The sequence below is a fragment of the Schistocerca americana genome, chromosome 2 (assembly GCF_021461395.2).
Source record: "Schistocerca americana isolate TAMUIC-IGC-003095 chromosome 2, iqSchAmer2.1, whole genome shotgun sequence".
Lineage (NCBI taxonomy): Eukaryota > Metazoa > Arthropoda > Insecta > Orthoptera > Acrididae > Schistocerca > Schistocerca americana.
This window is the reverse complement of record NC_060120.1, coordinates 771742086-771760154: the sequence shown is the minus strand read 5'-3', so window position 1 is coordinate 771760154 and position 18069 is coordinate 771742086.

Sequence of the window (18069 nt, the reverse complement as noted above, 5' to 3'; positions counted from 1 at the left end):
TTATTTAAAAGCCATATATACTAAATTCCTTGTGAGGTGTGCTATTTGATTTCGTCATACGTGGCATTTGCTATTTGTTTTCGTCGTAAGGGCTTTCAGAACAAAGCCTCTGATATATCTGAAAAGGAAAACCTTACATGAATTCTAAATTTTGACTTCTGGCAATGAGAAGTGGATTTTTGATGCGAAAACCGAGCAGAAAGCGAACAATGGGGAGATACATGCTGGAAGTTACTGATAGAGACACGAAAACAAATACGTGTACAACCAACGAACTGAAGTAGAAGACGTAACCATTACTAAGCTGGAATGCTACTGATTTCACTTGTTCAGGTTCTCCCAGAGTTAAGCAATATCACCTCACAAAACTCTGTTGGTAATGGACAAGAATTCGAAACAACCAGTCTCTCCCCACGGGCTACGTGATTCAGCAAGGTTCTATAATCCGATATAAGATTCATCAGCCAACCGTAGGACCGACATGACGTGCCAGTCAGCGCTTTTAGTCCATCGAAATCGGAATGGTCTTCTTTGCCTCAGCAACGTGATTCGAAAATCCGACTTTCAAACTCCCTGTTTTTCCCTCTGGTCGCATCATCTAGCGCAAACTCATACGGTACTGGTGTGGGACAGAATATTCCAACAAGTAATTCAAATCTCTCAATGTTCCCTTTTCAAAAATGTCTTCTTAGGCAAATTCATTGTCTTCTTTATCGTTTTGAAACCCAGGGCTCTTCTTATGATTTCTTTCGTTCAAGTGGTTCAAAAGACTTGCGCAGTAGTCACCAAACAATAACATGGATCCCTTCTTAGCCAGAGACAACAGACGACATGGACCCTCTGGCTTGCGGAACTGAAAACGCCTTTTTTATGCGACGTAATTAGCTTCCATTCACAGCTTTAATGAAATATTTGACTCAGGTCCCTTCGACAGTAACACATAATTTTATTCTTACCGTTCGCCTTTGTGCTGTCAGTAATTTCTTTCTAAATGACGAAAGAATTTCTGTGTATTACATCAGTCTACAATATTTATTCTGAGCCAAAGCCCCCCCACCCCCACCCCCGAAATAAGATTTAAATGCGGGATGTACTTCAATCGATTATATCTATCTTTGTAATATCTTGCTATGATGAGCCATTATCACACTGGCAAATGTCACTCTTTGTAGAAGTGCCAATCAAAGTTAATCGATTTGAGTTTGTGGGCTGCTACACATCATTTATCCGAGAATTAGATATTAGCTATAAGCTGGAAAATTTCGTAGACGTGAGACGCTTAATGATACTGAAAACAATGGCTATACAAAAATGGCTCCTGGCTGTGACTATTAGCTACCCTTCCATTTTATTGTTCACTTTTTTCATCGAAGAGGCGGTGGCGGAAATACAAAAAACGTTCGAGAGAAGGATTAAAATTCGAGGCGAAAGGATATCAGTGATAAGATTCGCTGAATCTGATGGCATTGCGACCGTGAGTGAAAGTGAAGAAGAATTACAGGACATATTGCATGGAATGAGTAATCTAATAACAACAATGTATAAACTGCAAATAATGACGTGTTCCAGAAATGAGATTAGCGATAAACGTACCAAAATGGGGGTACCATGAAGTAGACGAAGTGAAGTAGATGAAGTTAAGAAATTCTGCTCCCTTGGAAGCAAAATAACACAAGATGGACGACGAAAAGAGGACATAAAAAGTAGAGTAGCACAAACTAAAACGACATTCCTCGTCAAAATAAAACTGCCGATGTCAAACATAGGCCTTAATTTGAGGAAACATTTGCTGGAGGGTCCGTTTGCGGCACTGCATTGTATGTTCGTGAATCATGGACTGTGGGAAAACCGAAAGAGAGACGAATTAAAGCATGTGAGGTATGGTGCTGTACAAAGATGTTGAAAATTAGATAGACTGATAAGGAATTAGGAGGTCCTCTGCACAATCGACGAAGAAATGAATATTTAGAAAATACTGATAAGTAGAAGGGATATGTTGATAGAAGACATGTTAAGACATCGAGGAACAACTTCTATGGTACTAGAGGGAGCGGTAGAGGGTAAAAACTGTAGAGCAAGACTGTGAATGGAAAACAACCAACAAATAATGGTTCAAATGGATCTGAGCATTATGGGACTTAACTTCTGACGTCATCAGTCCCCTAGAACTTAGAACTACATAAACCTAACTAACCTAAGGACATCACACACATCCAGGCCCGAGGCAGGATTCGAACCTGCGACCGTAGCTGTCGCGTGGTTCCAGACTGTAGCGTTTAGAACCGCTCGGCCACTCCGGCTGGCACCAACAAATAATTGAAGTAGAGTCGAGGTGCTACTCTGAGATGAAAAGGTAGACACAGAAGAGAAGTTCGGGCGCGCCGCTTACAACCAGTCACAAGACTGATGACTCAACGAGGAAACACGAAAGTCTAACACTAATAACCACGTAATTGAGTTCCTTATACTTGCAGTCCCCATCATCATCATTAATTTGAGGTGTTAGAACCTGAATTGAACCTTGCAAAAATCAGCTGTGTCAAGTAGATTGCTTTTGCCTATGCGGCCAGGAGTCTCCACGAGTGGCAGAGAACAATTGGTCGCAGTGTCGCGACGAGATCATTTCGCTGGTTCGCGGGGGGGAGGGGGATACATGTGTAGTGGAGCCAGATAGAAAGTCGACATATGTGGCCGCCCAGTGGAGTGCCCGTACTGCTGACAGATAGCCTTATCGCCATCCTTGTTTACCATTCCGACTGGCTGGTCTGGTGCCGGATTACCGGGCGATAACCGCGGGAGCTGACTCAGTACGTGACCAAACATCCGAATTATTTCCTACTGACGGCATCACAAAGGCAAACAAGACGCCGTAATCTCTGATCACTCTCATCGTAGACTACAAGCTAAACAAGCTCGTACACCGCCCATACGAAAGTAATTCTGGCGGCAGTAAAAATTTTTGCCAGAGATGATAGTAGCCCCCCACTGTACACACAGACTGCACGTGTTTGCTATCGTAGGAAAAAGAAGAAGTGACGATGAACCAGTCGACAATGAGATTATTAGTGCTGAAGACTAGGTCCACTAGACAAAGATGGGGAGGGAGATCGGCGAAGGTCTGCTTAAAGAATACAATATGAAACTCGTCTGGTAAAATGTAACAACGGAAAAAACAAATCTGGATAGTAGAACTAGAATCTGATTCCTGGTCCTCCCGAATGTACCTCATCATGGTGAATCAAATATGACAGTTCAGAAAACAGTGGTTAACAAATATTGTTGAAAGATAACTTCATGGAGACCTCGATTATAGGCCTCATCCATCTGCCTTGTCGGGTCAGAAATTTAACGCCTGCTTGAAATTGTGACATCGTCATTGCGATGTAGGGATCGTAATAATGTTAGTGACATAGAAATTTTCTGTCTCGATCGTAAAGTATGTTTTTAATAAGCTACTGGTTTCAATGACTCACACATAGGGAAAGGAAATGAATCATTTTACTTTCTGGCCCGTCTTATTGTAATTTGTAACAGTTTCTTACTCAAGCATGTATTTTATTCTGTTGTATTTCACTGATTTTAGTATTGTGTTGGAGATGAAAATATACCTCCCAATGACATATTTATTGACATCACACATATCGTTTATTTTCTTTATTGGGAAAAGACAAACCTTTTCATTAAATCTATGTAATTTATCCAACTGAAGAACAAATAAGTCTGCAACCAAAGAACGCTGAAAATTTTTCAGAAGAAAGCATTCACAAAACTTCAAAATTTTCTTCCTAGCCTTTAGGCCGCTAAACTATTAACATTTCACAGCAACATGAAGACTGCTTGATCATACAAGCCTAACTATCTACAAAAAAACACCCAACAACTGACAATGTCCATTTTTTCCGCTGTCATGGGAAGTTGCTTTCACATTAGCCTCTAAAGGGATTTGAATTCTTCCATGATAATAACACTGCTAAGTCCTGTCACTGCAGGTATATAAAAATATCTCTACAATTTCATGTATGTAAATATATCTCTACAATGTCATCATTAATGTTCAATCATTATCCTAGAACTGAAAGAGAACCGTTGGCTGTGAGCGCAGTTTTGCATGAATCCTATGAAGAACTGGTAGCCGAGTTTGGAGATGCAATACACGTTTCAAGCAATTTTTCATTTGTCTCAAGTATTTGTCTTCATTTTTCTCAAACGTCTGCTAGGTGCATCATTAAAAATTTCTGTTCCCATAAAAATAACCATTTTAACCATTTTCAAGAGTTTTAACTTGGGACAGAACAATTTTGTCAGTCACACTTTTTGGCACTTATGCACAACAACCCGGATGAGGAATGAGGTGTCCTGGACAGATCTTTAATGCGGGGCTTCAAACAACATATTTTCGTAGTATACGAGTATAAAAAGGAAAACTACTATGTATGCTACTTTAGACTCGAATCAACGAAATGTCTCCTTTCTTTTTAGTCCCGAGCCCAGCATCCCTTTACAACAACGCCTTTTCCTGCGGAGAACACTGGTAAAAGAGGAAAGTTAATTCAAGATTAGTTATTGAACAGTCGCCCTACCAATGAGCCGGCCAGTGTGGCCACGCGGTTAAAGGCGCTTCAGTCTGAAACCGCGCGACCGCTACGGTCGCAGGTTCGAATCCTGCCTCGGGCATGGATGTGTGTGATGTCCTTAGGTTAGTTAGGTTTAAGTAGTTCTAAGTTCTAGGGGACTGATGACCTCAGATGTTAAGTCCCATAGTGCTCAGAGCCTACCAATGAGAAGAAAATACGGCATAATATCTCTGAGTTCGCTAGTAGGGGCTACGAACTATTACGATTTACTTCAACGTTTAAGTTTAAAGGCAAATTACATTCCATATTTATTTTTAAATCTGAATTAATGGGAGTATTTTCATTTTAGGAAAGTAACAAAGTCAGAAAACTATAAAGAAACACTTGGAGGATTGCGGGCCCTGTGAGTTGACTCTCACAAAGTCCATTAGACGGAGAGACCCATTATTGTTTAATTAAAGTTCTGACGAAAAATTACTGTAAACAGTAACGACCTTAAACTATCTATGAACCTACATGCCTACGCGTTGAAGGTGGAACAACCTCATAAAACAAGTTATAGAAAAGCAGAAGCCAGAATGAGTTTTGTTGGACTGTTTCTAAAGAAATGTCATTCACATTCATTCGACTAGTTTGATGTTGTTCTGCGGTGGGGGCTCGTTACCGGCTATGGCTGACGCAGTTGTGCTGTGGCTCTTTTCACGGGTTCGTTTTCACAACGCTAGGCTCCCACGAAAAGGTCGACCCAACAGTGGTTCTTGCGCGGACCACTAGCGAATTAAACAGGGAGACAGGCGTAAGGGACGGGGTGGGGGGGGGGGGGGGGGCGAGAAAAGATTAGTGATAGCTTCCCTTACCAAACTATCGAATGATGGCCTGCGGAATATAAATGCAAATGCAGAAGACTTATTACAGTAGAGCAAAGTAATTAAGTGAGTAAATAAGTGGTAGTTTGACAGCAGTTACAAAGTTTACTAAATATTACAGTTTTTCGTCATTTTACATAAGTAGTTTATGCACATTAGCAATGAGAGAAGCGATGAGCTCATTGATAATAAGCGGTATTTCATGGATATTTTGTTACTTAATTGTTCCACATCTGCAGATGATGAGTGCTAAGCTCAAAGATGCGAAGCATAAAGGAAAGTAGGGAATTAAGTTCAGATGAGGGCTGTTACGGGAGTCGTTAGCTATTCCGCCATACTGAACGAGTGAGCACACAGCGAATGTAGTTTCACATTGTGTTACTTATGTCTTCGTCAAAAGTACTGAAACAGGACGCAGTAAAGCTAAACCGTCAGAAACAGACATTAAGAAACGACGAGCAGTCGGTCCGAGTATGCAGAGAGGAATGGCTGTTAAAAAAAAGCACGACTGAAAAGGAAATAATATGATACTCGACAAAGCTGGGAAATACTCTGAAGCGCCAAAGAAACTGGTATTGGCATGGGTATTCAAATACAGATATATGTAAACATGCAGAATAAGACGATGCGGCCGGCAACGCCTATATAAGATAACAAGTGTCTGGCGCAGTTGTTACATCGGTTACTGTTGCTACAATAGCAGGTTATTAAGATTTAACTGAGTTTGAACGTGGTGCTATAGTCAGCGCACGAGAGATGGGGCACAGCATCTCCGAGGTAGCGATGAAGTGGGGATTTTCCCGTACCACCATTTCACAAGTGTACCGTGAATGTCACGAATCCGGTAAAACATCAAATCTCCGACATCGCTGCGCCCGGAGAAAGATCCTGCAAGAACGGGACCAACGACGACTGAAGAGAATCATCCAACGTGACAGGAGTGCAACCCCTTCGCAAATCGCTGCAGATTTCAGTGCTGGTCGATCAACAAGTATCAGCGAACGAACCATTCAACGAAGCATCATCGACATGGGCTTTCGGAACCGAAGGCCCTCTGGTGTATCACTGATAACTGCACGACACAAAGCCTTAAGCCTCGCCTGGACCAGTCAACTTCGACATTGGACTGCTGATGACTGGGAACATGTTGCCTGGTCGGACGAGTCTCGTTTCAAATTGTATCGGGTGGATGGACATGTACGGGTATGGAGACAACTTCACCCTGTATGTCAGCAAGGGACTGTTCAAGTTGGTGGAGGCTCTGTAATGGTGTGGGGCGTGTGAAGTTGGAGTGATACGTCCAGATACGACTCTGACACGTAACACGTGCGTAAGGAGCCTGTCTGATCACCTGCATCCATTCATGTCCACTGCGCATTCCGACGGGATTGGGCAATTCCAGAAGGACAATTCGACACCCCAGACGTCCAGAATTGCTACAGAGTGGCTCTCTCAATGAAAAGTGCCAGTATACCTCATGGACGTCAAAAGTAATACGCGTATCAGTGTGTTTATGAGTTAGAACAGAACAGAATGTCTCTGAGAACTGAGTGACACTTCGGCTCGTACAGAATGTGTTGCTACAACAGTAACGAACGTGCAGAATCGGTGACTAAGCTCTGATGCAGCAAGGTTCCTGTTCCGTATCGCCATTGAGACCAAGCAGGGACTGACAGCCGTCTTGCGTGCGTTGCCACATGCCTCTCAGGCGCTACCATGCCGACTGCAATCACGCAGCCGTCGTTGATGGAAGGAACGGTGAACACTTCGTTGTTTATACTGCTACTGGATACAGCATACCTCCTCAGACCCTTCGCATTGACTGTAATATGAACAACAACCACTAAAACACGGGAATTCTGGACGGCGATATAGTGCCCTTTCTTCGGGCAACGCTGATACTTCATTTCAGGATGTGAGGAGAAATGTCTAAGCATTCTTTCAAGAACATCAAGTACTCAGCTACAACTCCATCCCTGACCAACAAGCCAGCCGGGGTGGCCGAGCGGTTCTAGGCGCTACAGTCTGGAACCGCGCGACAGCTACGGTCGCAGGTTCGAATCCTGCCTCGGGCATAGATGTGTGTAATGTCCTTAGGTTAGTTAGGTTTAATTAGTTCTAAGTTCTAGGGGACTCATGACCTTAGAAGTTACGTCCCATAGTGCTCAGAGCCATTTGAACCATTTGAAGCCAATCTGACCAACAACTTCCATGACATTCGGCCCATGGAACACGTATATGATATGGTTGGTCGCCAACTCTTTCGCCTAGGTCCTCTGGTAACCGCTGTTGATGATTAACAGACTTCCACATGTAGAACGAAATTCTCTAGAAACTTTTCTGATCTATCTTTGAATCTAGCCCATGACGTTTAGCATATCTTACTGCAGTCTGTTGTGGACATCACTCGCTAAAATTCTCCTAAAGTAAAATATCATGAACAGTTTTGTAACCGTACTTATTTCCATGTGTCATGCACTGATTATTTGTATGTGTCATGCACCTTCTCTGTCGTTCGTTTTACTCACACGTATCGTGCTTGGCGTTGTAATTTTCACAAACGTCGGTGTATTTATTTAAGTTCCGTCACAGTTGCATTGTCCTTTATGATGAGTAGTTTCGAACGCATCAGTTCATTTTCAAATCTTTATCTACATCTATAATGTTTGACTTTACCATAATTCCCATGGAACATTTAAAAGATTAGTTGAATATGTCATAGAGATTATGTTGCAGTCAAACATTACAGATGAAGGTAAAATCTGAAAATAAACCGAAGCGTTCGAAACTGCAGTGAAGAGCCAAATAAACTGGTACACCTGCCTAATATCGTGTGGTCGCCGCGAGCACGCAGAAGTGCCGCAAAACGACGTGTCATGGACTCCACTAATGTCTGAAATAGTGCTGGAGGGAATTGGCACCTTGAATCCTGCAGGTCTGCCCATAAATCCGTAGAGTACAGAGGTGTGGAGATCTCATCTAAACAGCACGTTGCAAGGCCTCCCAGATATGCTCAAAAATGTTCATATCTGGGGAGTTTAGTAGCCAGCGGAAGTGTTTGAAAGCAGAAGCGTGTTCCTGCAGCTACTCAGTAGCATTTCTGAACGTGTGGAGTTTCGCATTGCCCTGCTGCAATTGACCAAGTCCGTCGGAATGCACAAGGGACATGGATGCAGCTGACCAGACAGGATGCTTAGGTACGTGTCACCTGTCAGAGTCGTATCTAGACGTATCACTCCAACTTGACACGCCCCACACCATTACAGAGCCTCCAGGAGCTTGAACAGTCCTCTACTGACATACAGGGTCCATGGATTCGTGAGGTTGTCTCCATACTCGTACATGTCCATCCGCTCGAGACAGTTTGAAACGAGATTCATCCGGCCAGGCAACACGTTCCCAGTCATCAACAGTCCAATGTCGGAGCTGACGGGCCCAGGCGAGGAAGGCTTTGTGTCGTGCAGTTATCAAGGTTACACGAGTGGGCCATCGGCTCCGAAAGCCCATGCCGATGATGTTTCGTGGAATCGTTCGCACGCTGACACTTGTTGATGACCCAGGACTGAGATCTGCAGCAATTTGCGGAAGTGTTACATTTCTGTTACATTGAACAATTGTCTTGAATCATCGTTGGTTCCGTTCTTGCAGGATCTTTGTCCGGTTGCAGCGATGTTGGAGATCTGATGTTTCACCTGATTCCTGATATTCATGGTACACTCGTGAAATGAGCGTATGGGAAAATCCCCACTTCATCGCTATCTTGGAGATGCTGTGTCCCATCGCTCGTGCGCCGACTATAGCGCCACGTTCAAACTTACTTAAATCTTGATAACTTGCCATTGTAACAGCAGTTACCGATCTAAGAACTGCGCCAGACACTTGTCTTATATAAGTGTTAGCGACAGCATCGCTGTATTCTGCCCGCTTACATATCTCTGTATTTAAATACGGATGCCTATACAAGTTTGTTCGGTGCTTCAGTGTAGTTACCATTAAAAAATATATGCAGTTGTGACGAAAATAAATAAATAATAAATTAGCTGCTGGTCCTATAAGCCAACGCAGTGTCGTGCATGGACAGACTGAAGTTCATTTACTCGTTGGTAACAGCAGGTTGGGAGGTGAATTAGTCCTTGTCGTCTTCTTTGTGATAATACGAAACCAGAATGCTCCACCCAAAAATGTTAAAAAGTCACTAAAACTGTGTGCTATGAGAGATTGGAAATTTCTCATATAAAGGGTCGCTCTCACTGTGAACTCAGGACGGATGAACGGATAAATATTGCTTGTCCCTTTGAGCCTTCGGGTTAGGGAGGGGGTCTTACTGCCTCTAAATCCAGGACATGGTCATACCGTAGAAATTCGAACAGAACTGGTTGTGGTTCAACGAACAGTTGCAACTATGGGGAAATGGACACACCGTTAGATGTCCTATATGAACGTCTCTTATCAAGTATCGTGCGGCAGGTTTTAAAAGGCTTAACAGTCTACACTAACTCAGAACTGAAATATTAAATTACTAGGTTATTTAAAACTTGCGTTTTAGAGCTCCATTACTGTTTTCACGTAACTAGTCTATTATGAATGATTGGAGAAACGTGCTTAAAATTGAAAAGTTATGATTGTCTCCGAAATGGGGTGCAAAATCTAGTGAAAATCACTGCATGAATCATGTAAAACGTGTTTGAAGAAACATTTTCTCTCGCGATATCGAGCGAACCAAGAAAGAAGAGCACATGGCATAATCCAAATTCCTAGATTTCTGGACAGCTTTAGACGGTGCCCCACTGCAGAGTGTTAACGAGGTCTGAGCATACGGAATAGGCCCACAGATACATAAGTCGAAGATTTCTTGAGTAATAGAATCCAGTACCTTGCCCTGGAGGCGAGTGCTCATCGGAGACAATCGTCACGAGTGCCCAAGGGAAGTGTAATAAGCCCGTTCTTGTTCTCTATATACATAAACGATACAACGGATAGGGTGAGCGGCAATCAGCGACTGTTTCCTGATGAAGTAGCATTGTATGGGAAAGTATCGTCGTTGAGTGACTGTAGGAGCATACAGGATGACTTGGTACGATTATCTGTTTGGTGTCATGAATGGCAGCTTGGTCTAAACGAAAAAAAGTAAGTTAATGCAGATGAGTACGAGAAAGAAATCATGTAATGTTTGAATATAGTGGCGGTGTGTTGCTTGACTCAGTCCCACCAATTACGTACCTCGGCGGTAACCTTGAAAAACCGGTGTGGTTCAAATGGCTCTGAGCACTATGGGACTCAATTGCTGAGGTCATTAGTCCCCTAGAACTTAGAACTAGTTAAACCTAACTAACCTAAGGACATCACACACATCCATGCCCGAGGCAGGATTCGAACCTGCGCCCGTAGCGGTCTTGCGGTTCCAGACTGCAGCGCCTAGAACCGCACGACCACTTCGGCCGAAAAACCGGTGTGAAATGGAACGAGCACGTAAGGTCGGTAGCAGGGAAGGCGAATGGTCGACTACGGTTTATCGAGAGAATTTTAGAAAAATGTAGCTCATCTATAAAGGAAACTGCGTACATAACGCTGGCGCGACCCATTCTTGAGTACTGCTCGAGTGCTTTGGATCCCCCTCGTGTCTCATTAAAGGGAGACATCGAAGGAATTCGAAGGCGAGCTGCTGGATTTGCTACCGGTAGGTTCGATCAACAAGCGAGTGTTACGGAGTTGCTTCGTGAACTCAAATGGGTATCCCTAGAAGAAAGACGATGTTCTTTTCGCGAAACACCATTGAGGAAATTTACAGAATCGGCATTTGTGCCTGAATGCGAAATGATTCTACTGCGTAAGGACAACGACAATAAAATAAGCTAAATCTGATTTTGCATAGACTCGTATAGACTATCATTTTTCCCTTGCTCTACTTCTGAGTGGAACGGGAAAGTAAACGGCTTGTTGTGGAATGCATCGTCTAGTGGCTGGCGTAGTATGTATTAGATGTCAATATTATGAAAAAAAATAGACTTCATATTAAATTCACTGGAGTACAACCGGTTTCGACCAAATGCGGAGTAAAGGATGATTACTGTTTAAAATTGTTACGGACGACTGACAAGAAAATTTTACTAAAAATATATCCACAGGGGACGCACGCTTCTAAAACAATCTACTAATGGAATCTTCGATTGAACACTGGTTCTCTTTTCGGATGTTCGGGTGTAGCTAAAGTATATCCAACATTATGAAACTTAGTCCATAATTATAACACTCCAGCGTTTGTTCATATCAATTTTTGTGCAAAAGAGTCAGGGGAAGCTATTGTTACTGTCGTAAATGAGTGTTACTTAAGTAGAAACAGCTGTTTTGTTCTTGTAATTTTAAAAGCTTTCCAAAGTTCAAAGGGAAGGTTCCACTAGAATGAGGTTCCATGAAAGGATAAATTTATAAATATAGGATGTTTGAAAAAGATTCACCAGATTTCGTAATATTATATCTTCTACATTATCTAATGAAAAGTGTCTCCTATTAGTGTACATTAACATGGGGTGCGTCCATTCTTCGTCTTAATGGCTGCTTGAATTCTGCTGGGACACTTTCAGTGAGGTGTCTGAATGTTCGTGCAGGTAGCATACTCAAGAATCGAAACCAGTGAAGGTGGTGGTGTTGCATCGTCGTTACAGCTCATCACTGAGATTTACGTGTCGCCTTGCACGATAGCTATGACATGAACGCTTCGACCTATTATTTATGGATGCAGCTGAAGATGGGGCTGTCGTTTAAACCTGATCGTGTAAAAACATGAGTCAATGAATAACCGTACAAGTGTAACGGATTTTTGGTCATGAACATCCCAAAGGTGTTCTGCTGGGTTCAAGTCAGGAACCCAGACTAATCAATCCATTTCAGGAATGTAATTGTCCGCCAACCATTGCCTCACAGATGGTGGGTTACGACAGGGTGCACTGTCACGCTGATAGAAACTATCGTCACCTCCCAACAATTCCTCTGCCTTAAGCAGTACACTGTACTGTAAAATGCGTACATATTTTTCCAGCTTTGGCGTATCCTTAAGCGCAATGAGGGTAACACACCCTAACAACGAAAAACATCCCCCCATACCGTTACACCAGCACCTCCTTACTTGACTGTTGACACTACACGTGATGGCAGATAACGTTCTCCAGCCATTCACCAATCGTAAACTCTTGCATTGGATTGAAAATCAATCGTTCCAGTCATCCACTGTTCAGTGACGTCATTCTTTACACCACCTCAAGTGTCGCTTAGTATCGAGTACAGAAATATGTGTGTTTCGAGGAGCTGCCCGGCCATGCTCTTCACATTGTGTTAGCTGGACTGCTGGAAGCACTTTGGAACACACAAATGGTTCCTTATGCAGATTTCACGTGGTTTCTTACGAACAGGCTCCACAACACTCGACTGTTTCTGTCCGTCCAGTACAAGAGATTTGGCAGATTCTCGTTTAGCCGTGGTTGTACCTTTCTGTTTCCACGTTACCAACAGTCGACATGTAGAGCCTTACAAGATCTGGCATGTCCCTGAAGTACTCAGTAGACGTACAATGACGAGTCCACGTTCGAAGTCACTGAACTCCTTGGGAGGACCCAATCTGCTGTTACTGGTTCTCTACTGACAACACATTACTCTCCTCCTTTTATATTGGCGCATCTGCGCCTCGTGTCATATGTGGACAATTCCACGTTATACACTGAAGCGCCAAAGAAACTGGTATGCGTATTCAAATACAGAGGTGTGTAAACAAGCAGAGTGTTGCAATGCGGTCGGAAACGCCTATATAAGACGACAAGTATCTGCCGCAGCTGTTAGATCGGTTCCTGCTGCTACAATGGCAGGTTATCAAGATTTAAGTGCATTTGAACGTGGTGCTATAGTCGGCACACGAGCGATGGGGAACAGCATCTCCAAGCTACCGATGAAGTGGGGATTTTCCCGAACGCCCATTTCATGAGTGTACCATGAATATCAGGAATCCGGTGAAACATCAAATCTTCGACATGGATGCCACCGGAAAAAGAATGGAACAAACGACGACTGAAGAAAATCGTTCAACGTTAACAGAAGTACAACTCTTCCGAAAATTGCTGGGTATTTCAATGCTGGGCCACCAACATGTGTCAGCCTGTGAAACATTCAACAAAACATCATCGGAGCCGAAGGCCCATTCGGGCAACCGTGATGACTGCAAGACACAAAGCTTTACACCTCGCCTGGGACCGTCAACACCGACACTGGACTGTTGATGATTGCGAACATGTTGCCTGGTAGGACGAGTATCGTTTCAAATTGTATCGAGCGGATGGACGTGTACGGGTATGGAGAAAACCTCATGAATCCATGGACCCTCCATGTTAGCAGGGGACTGATCAAGCTGATGGAGAATCTGTAATGGTGCGGGCCTGTACAGCTGGAGTGATATGGGACCCCTGATACGTCTAGAGACGACTCTGACAGGTGACAAGTACGTAAGCATCGATTCATGCCCATGGTGCATTCCGAGCGACTTGAGCAATTCTAGCAAGACAATCTGACACCCCACACGTCCAAAATTGCTACAGAGTGGTTCCAGGAACTCTCTTCTGAGCTGCGCGGAGTGGCCGCACGGATAGAGGCGTCATGTCACTGACTGCGCTGCTCCTCCCGCCGGAGGTTCGAGTCGGGCAGGGGTATGCGTGTTGTTCTTATCATAAGTTAGTTTAAGTAGTGCGTAAGTCTAGCGAGCGACGACCTAAGCAGTTTGGTCCCTTAGAAATTCACACACATTTTGAACTCTTCTGAGTTGAAACATTTCCGCTGGCCACAAAACTCCCTAGAGATGAAGATTATTCGGAATATCTGTGATGATTTGCAACGTGCTGCTCAGAAGAGATCTCCACCCTCTCGTACACTTACTGATTTATGGTCAGCCCTGCAGGATTCATGGTGTCAGTTCCCTCCAACACTACTTCACATATTAGATGAGTTTGTGCCACGTCGTCTTACAGCACTTCGGAGTGCTTTGGGGTGCCCTACACGATATTAGGCAGGTGTACCAGTTTCGTTGGCTCTTCAGTCTATAAGGGTGCTTTTGATGCTATGGTGCATATACATGAATATGGACACATCAGGTGAACTTCAAATTACGCTTTGAAAATTAATGCTGGTTGTAGGTTGCCACTTCATGTGGTTGCGTATTCAGGCCTCTGGTGCAGCTAGTCTGGTCGTTTGGTCGTTCGTAATGTAATGTGCATCGAGTCGAGATGCGATAACGCAGCATCAGTAAGCGTTTTAATTTCAACAGATGATAATCGTTTACAACTATGCGGCGGTATTTTTGTCGACAGTATTGCACGATAAGCGTCCTCAGCGTTGGGTCTGTTTTAAGGGGCGTGCGGATCTCGCACAGCTCAGTTAGCCTCCGAAGGTGCCTGATCTGTCAGCACGTGATTTATTTGTGGGGATTTCTGATAGGTTTCTGTGCCTCTCCTTCCAACAACGTAAAGTGAATTGCGATGCCGCATGGCCAACAGCAAGCCGTCTGGGTGTTTGTCGCAGGCCTGGTGGCGGTCCCATTGAGAGTATTTCTAGAAAGTTCCCCGAGCTTGTACAGACATGTATGTAAAAGATATATCATTGTATATTCGGAATGTTCTTTTGAAAATAAAAACATTTTAACCAATGCGTAAGTTTAAAATAACCCCAAGTTTTTATCTTTATACATGAACAAGATACAGTCTTTTGAAATTCGATGAATCTTGCTGAAACACCTAGTAACCTCTTGGTAAAACTAGACATTAATTTTACTCTGTCGCAAAAAAAAGGAAAAAAAGCAAATTGCACTATAAGAAAGCTACGATAGTCGAGTAAATGAAATCTCTGTAAAGGCTAACTACTCTTGCCCGCATCTCGTGGTCGTGCGGTAGCGTTCTCACTTCCCACGCCCGGGTTCTCGGGCTCGATTCCCGGCGGGGTCAGGGATTTTCTCTGCCTCGTGATGGCTGGGTGTTGTGTGATGTCCTTAGGTTAGTTAGGTTTAAGTAGTTCTAAGTTCTAGGGGACTGATGACCTAAGATGTTAAGTCCCATAGTGCTCAGAGCCATTTTTCTAACTACTTTTTTTCCCACAAAAGTTTTACATGTAAAGAAAGGCTTTGAAATGCATCCCACTGACAACTCATGTCTCGAAGGTGACAGTTCCATGTGTACGTTATGGAGCAGAAGTTCGCCTTTTAATTATATGAAAATTAAGCAGACATACTTTCCTGTATCATAGTTTCCACTACACATTTTGGCTCACTAAATTAATCTCTACGTTTGTTAGCAGAGAAGATTCGTCCCTAATAAGGAAGCAAGTATTCCTTTACTCCTTCACTCTACTACATAGCCGCAGAGGCAGTACGCACGGTTTTTAGCGACGCACGACGAACGAATGTTTCACTGATAGGCAGTTACCCTTCGGCGTGATCAGTATTCACAGAGCGTCTCAGTAAGAACCGCTTTTGCCAAAGTGCCAGCGCTGACATCAGATTCGGGCGTCCCGTAAAGTGGCCATTAAAGACGAAAGCGGAAGCGGCGTTTAATGCACCAATGGAGACCGTTTCCGCGCGCCGAGTACCTAGCTAATTGCAAACGTAATTGGCAATTACGTAGGGCAGAGGAGGGACGAGACGGGCACTATGTCATCGCTTATGGCGACATGGAATACGGAAGGGATTATCGCCGACGTGACAGGGCGTAGCGGAAATGCATGCAGGTACCACAATACCGACAACGCACGTCAACATAAGACTAGAGGTTCCGCCCGATACGGTCAACGCGGAAGATCCTGCAGAAGTGCAAAACCAATTATTTACTATACACTTCGATATAAATCACAATGTGATTGACAACCGAACGTGGAACGGAGCGATGCTGGCAGTTGCCCTTAGCGAGAGCGCGGAATTTGACTGCGGCAGAGTAGCCGTGAAATTAATTTCCGGTTACGTTCACAGGCGTGCCGTCATCGTGCAGTCCTGAGTTAGCTTGGCGGGATGGTAATAATCTTATCAGTTTCGCAACTAATTTCAGACACCCTGGCACATAAAATGAACGCGCTACATACAGAAACAATAGAAAAATGAAAATTCATCACATTGCTACATTTATGGTCTAAAGTGTTGTCTACAACTGACTATGGTAACTAAAACTTCATCTAGCAGAGCGATATGACAACGTTAGATAGAAGAAGAGATGAGAGGCCCTGGGTACAAAAATCTATACAGGTACATTGATTCAGGATTTTCGTAACTCCCCTAATCTGCGGAACATATAGTCCGGATGATTACTTCAACACCACTACAAATATTGCAGTCATCCATTCTTCTTTTTCCTAGCGTTTATCCCGTGTTGTACAGGGTCCGCTATTTCAGGATTTGGTACTTTTTATTTCATTACTTAACTTTATAGCCGGATGCCCTTTCTAACGGTAAAAAAAAGTCATCGCAGCGTAACACAGGGAAGTAGTGTGCACCATCTGTCTGTCGATCGTGTAAACTTCGTTCTGTGTGACAGTGTTTTAAGTGTTTGTGTAAGAATTTTTTTAGGCAACTGTCAACGGCATCGATATACTTGGAGAAGTGCGGAACACACCCTGGGCTGTCTTACTGTAACCACTCCTATGCAGTCCTAATCCGTAAGGTAAGACTTTATAATAATATAAATGATTAATTCACATACTTTAACAAATATTCAGTGTATAGAATTAATATTGGATTAATTAGATTTCTAAGAACTTTCCGGGCACGGAAGCTAAAGATGTGAGCTTTTTTGTTTTTAATTTCTTATAAATAGCGATCTAACGTTTTTTTTTTTCTCTCTCTCCCTGTTCGTGTTTCTTGTGTGCTTGTGTGTCGCTTGCTGAGCACTGTTGTCTATTACTGTACTGCAAAAGATTTAATCTGTGTAACTATATTAAACAAGGAAGAAATGTTGGATTTGATTTGACAAAGCTTGAACCTGCGAATACCCGCGGATATAACTGGACAGATAATTAATATTTTCAAATGTTAATGGAAGTTATTATTATCTTGAAACAATTTTGTGGAGATTTATATGCAGTGACTCTGGTAATTGAAAGTATTGGATAATATTAACTGATAAATTTACGCCAAGCCGTGTAGGCGCATTTCACTTGTCTCATTAGATTGCTGATTCTCGCGTTCTTGTGATATTTCTGGCCAACATTGTTTCCGACGATGCACTAAAACAATTTTTAAATCTGCTTAGTAGCTAAAAGTCCCACAGTCCATGTTCCACTACCATACGATGCTCTGTTCCAAAGCTACATTCTCAGAGATTTCTTCCTTACATTAAGGCCTATGTGTGATACTAGTGGACTTCTCTTGGACAGGAATGCCCATTTTATAGTGCTAGTCTCCATTTTATGCTCTCTTTGCTACGACCGTCCGGGTTAACTGTACGGCGAAAAATGTCCAGTATACAGACACAGAGCGTCATAAACTTTCATCGGTGAAAAAAAGGTGACTACAGTATGGTGGCCTCAGAATCCTTATGAAGACCAGTTACGCCTCAGAACGCATATTAAGGTGTAAGTACGTCAATTTTGAGTCTCAGGATCTCAGTAACGTATTA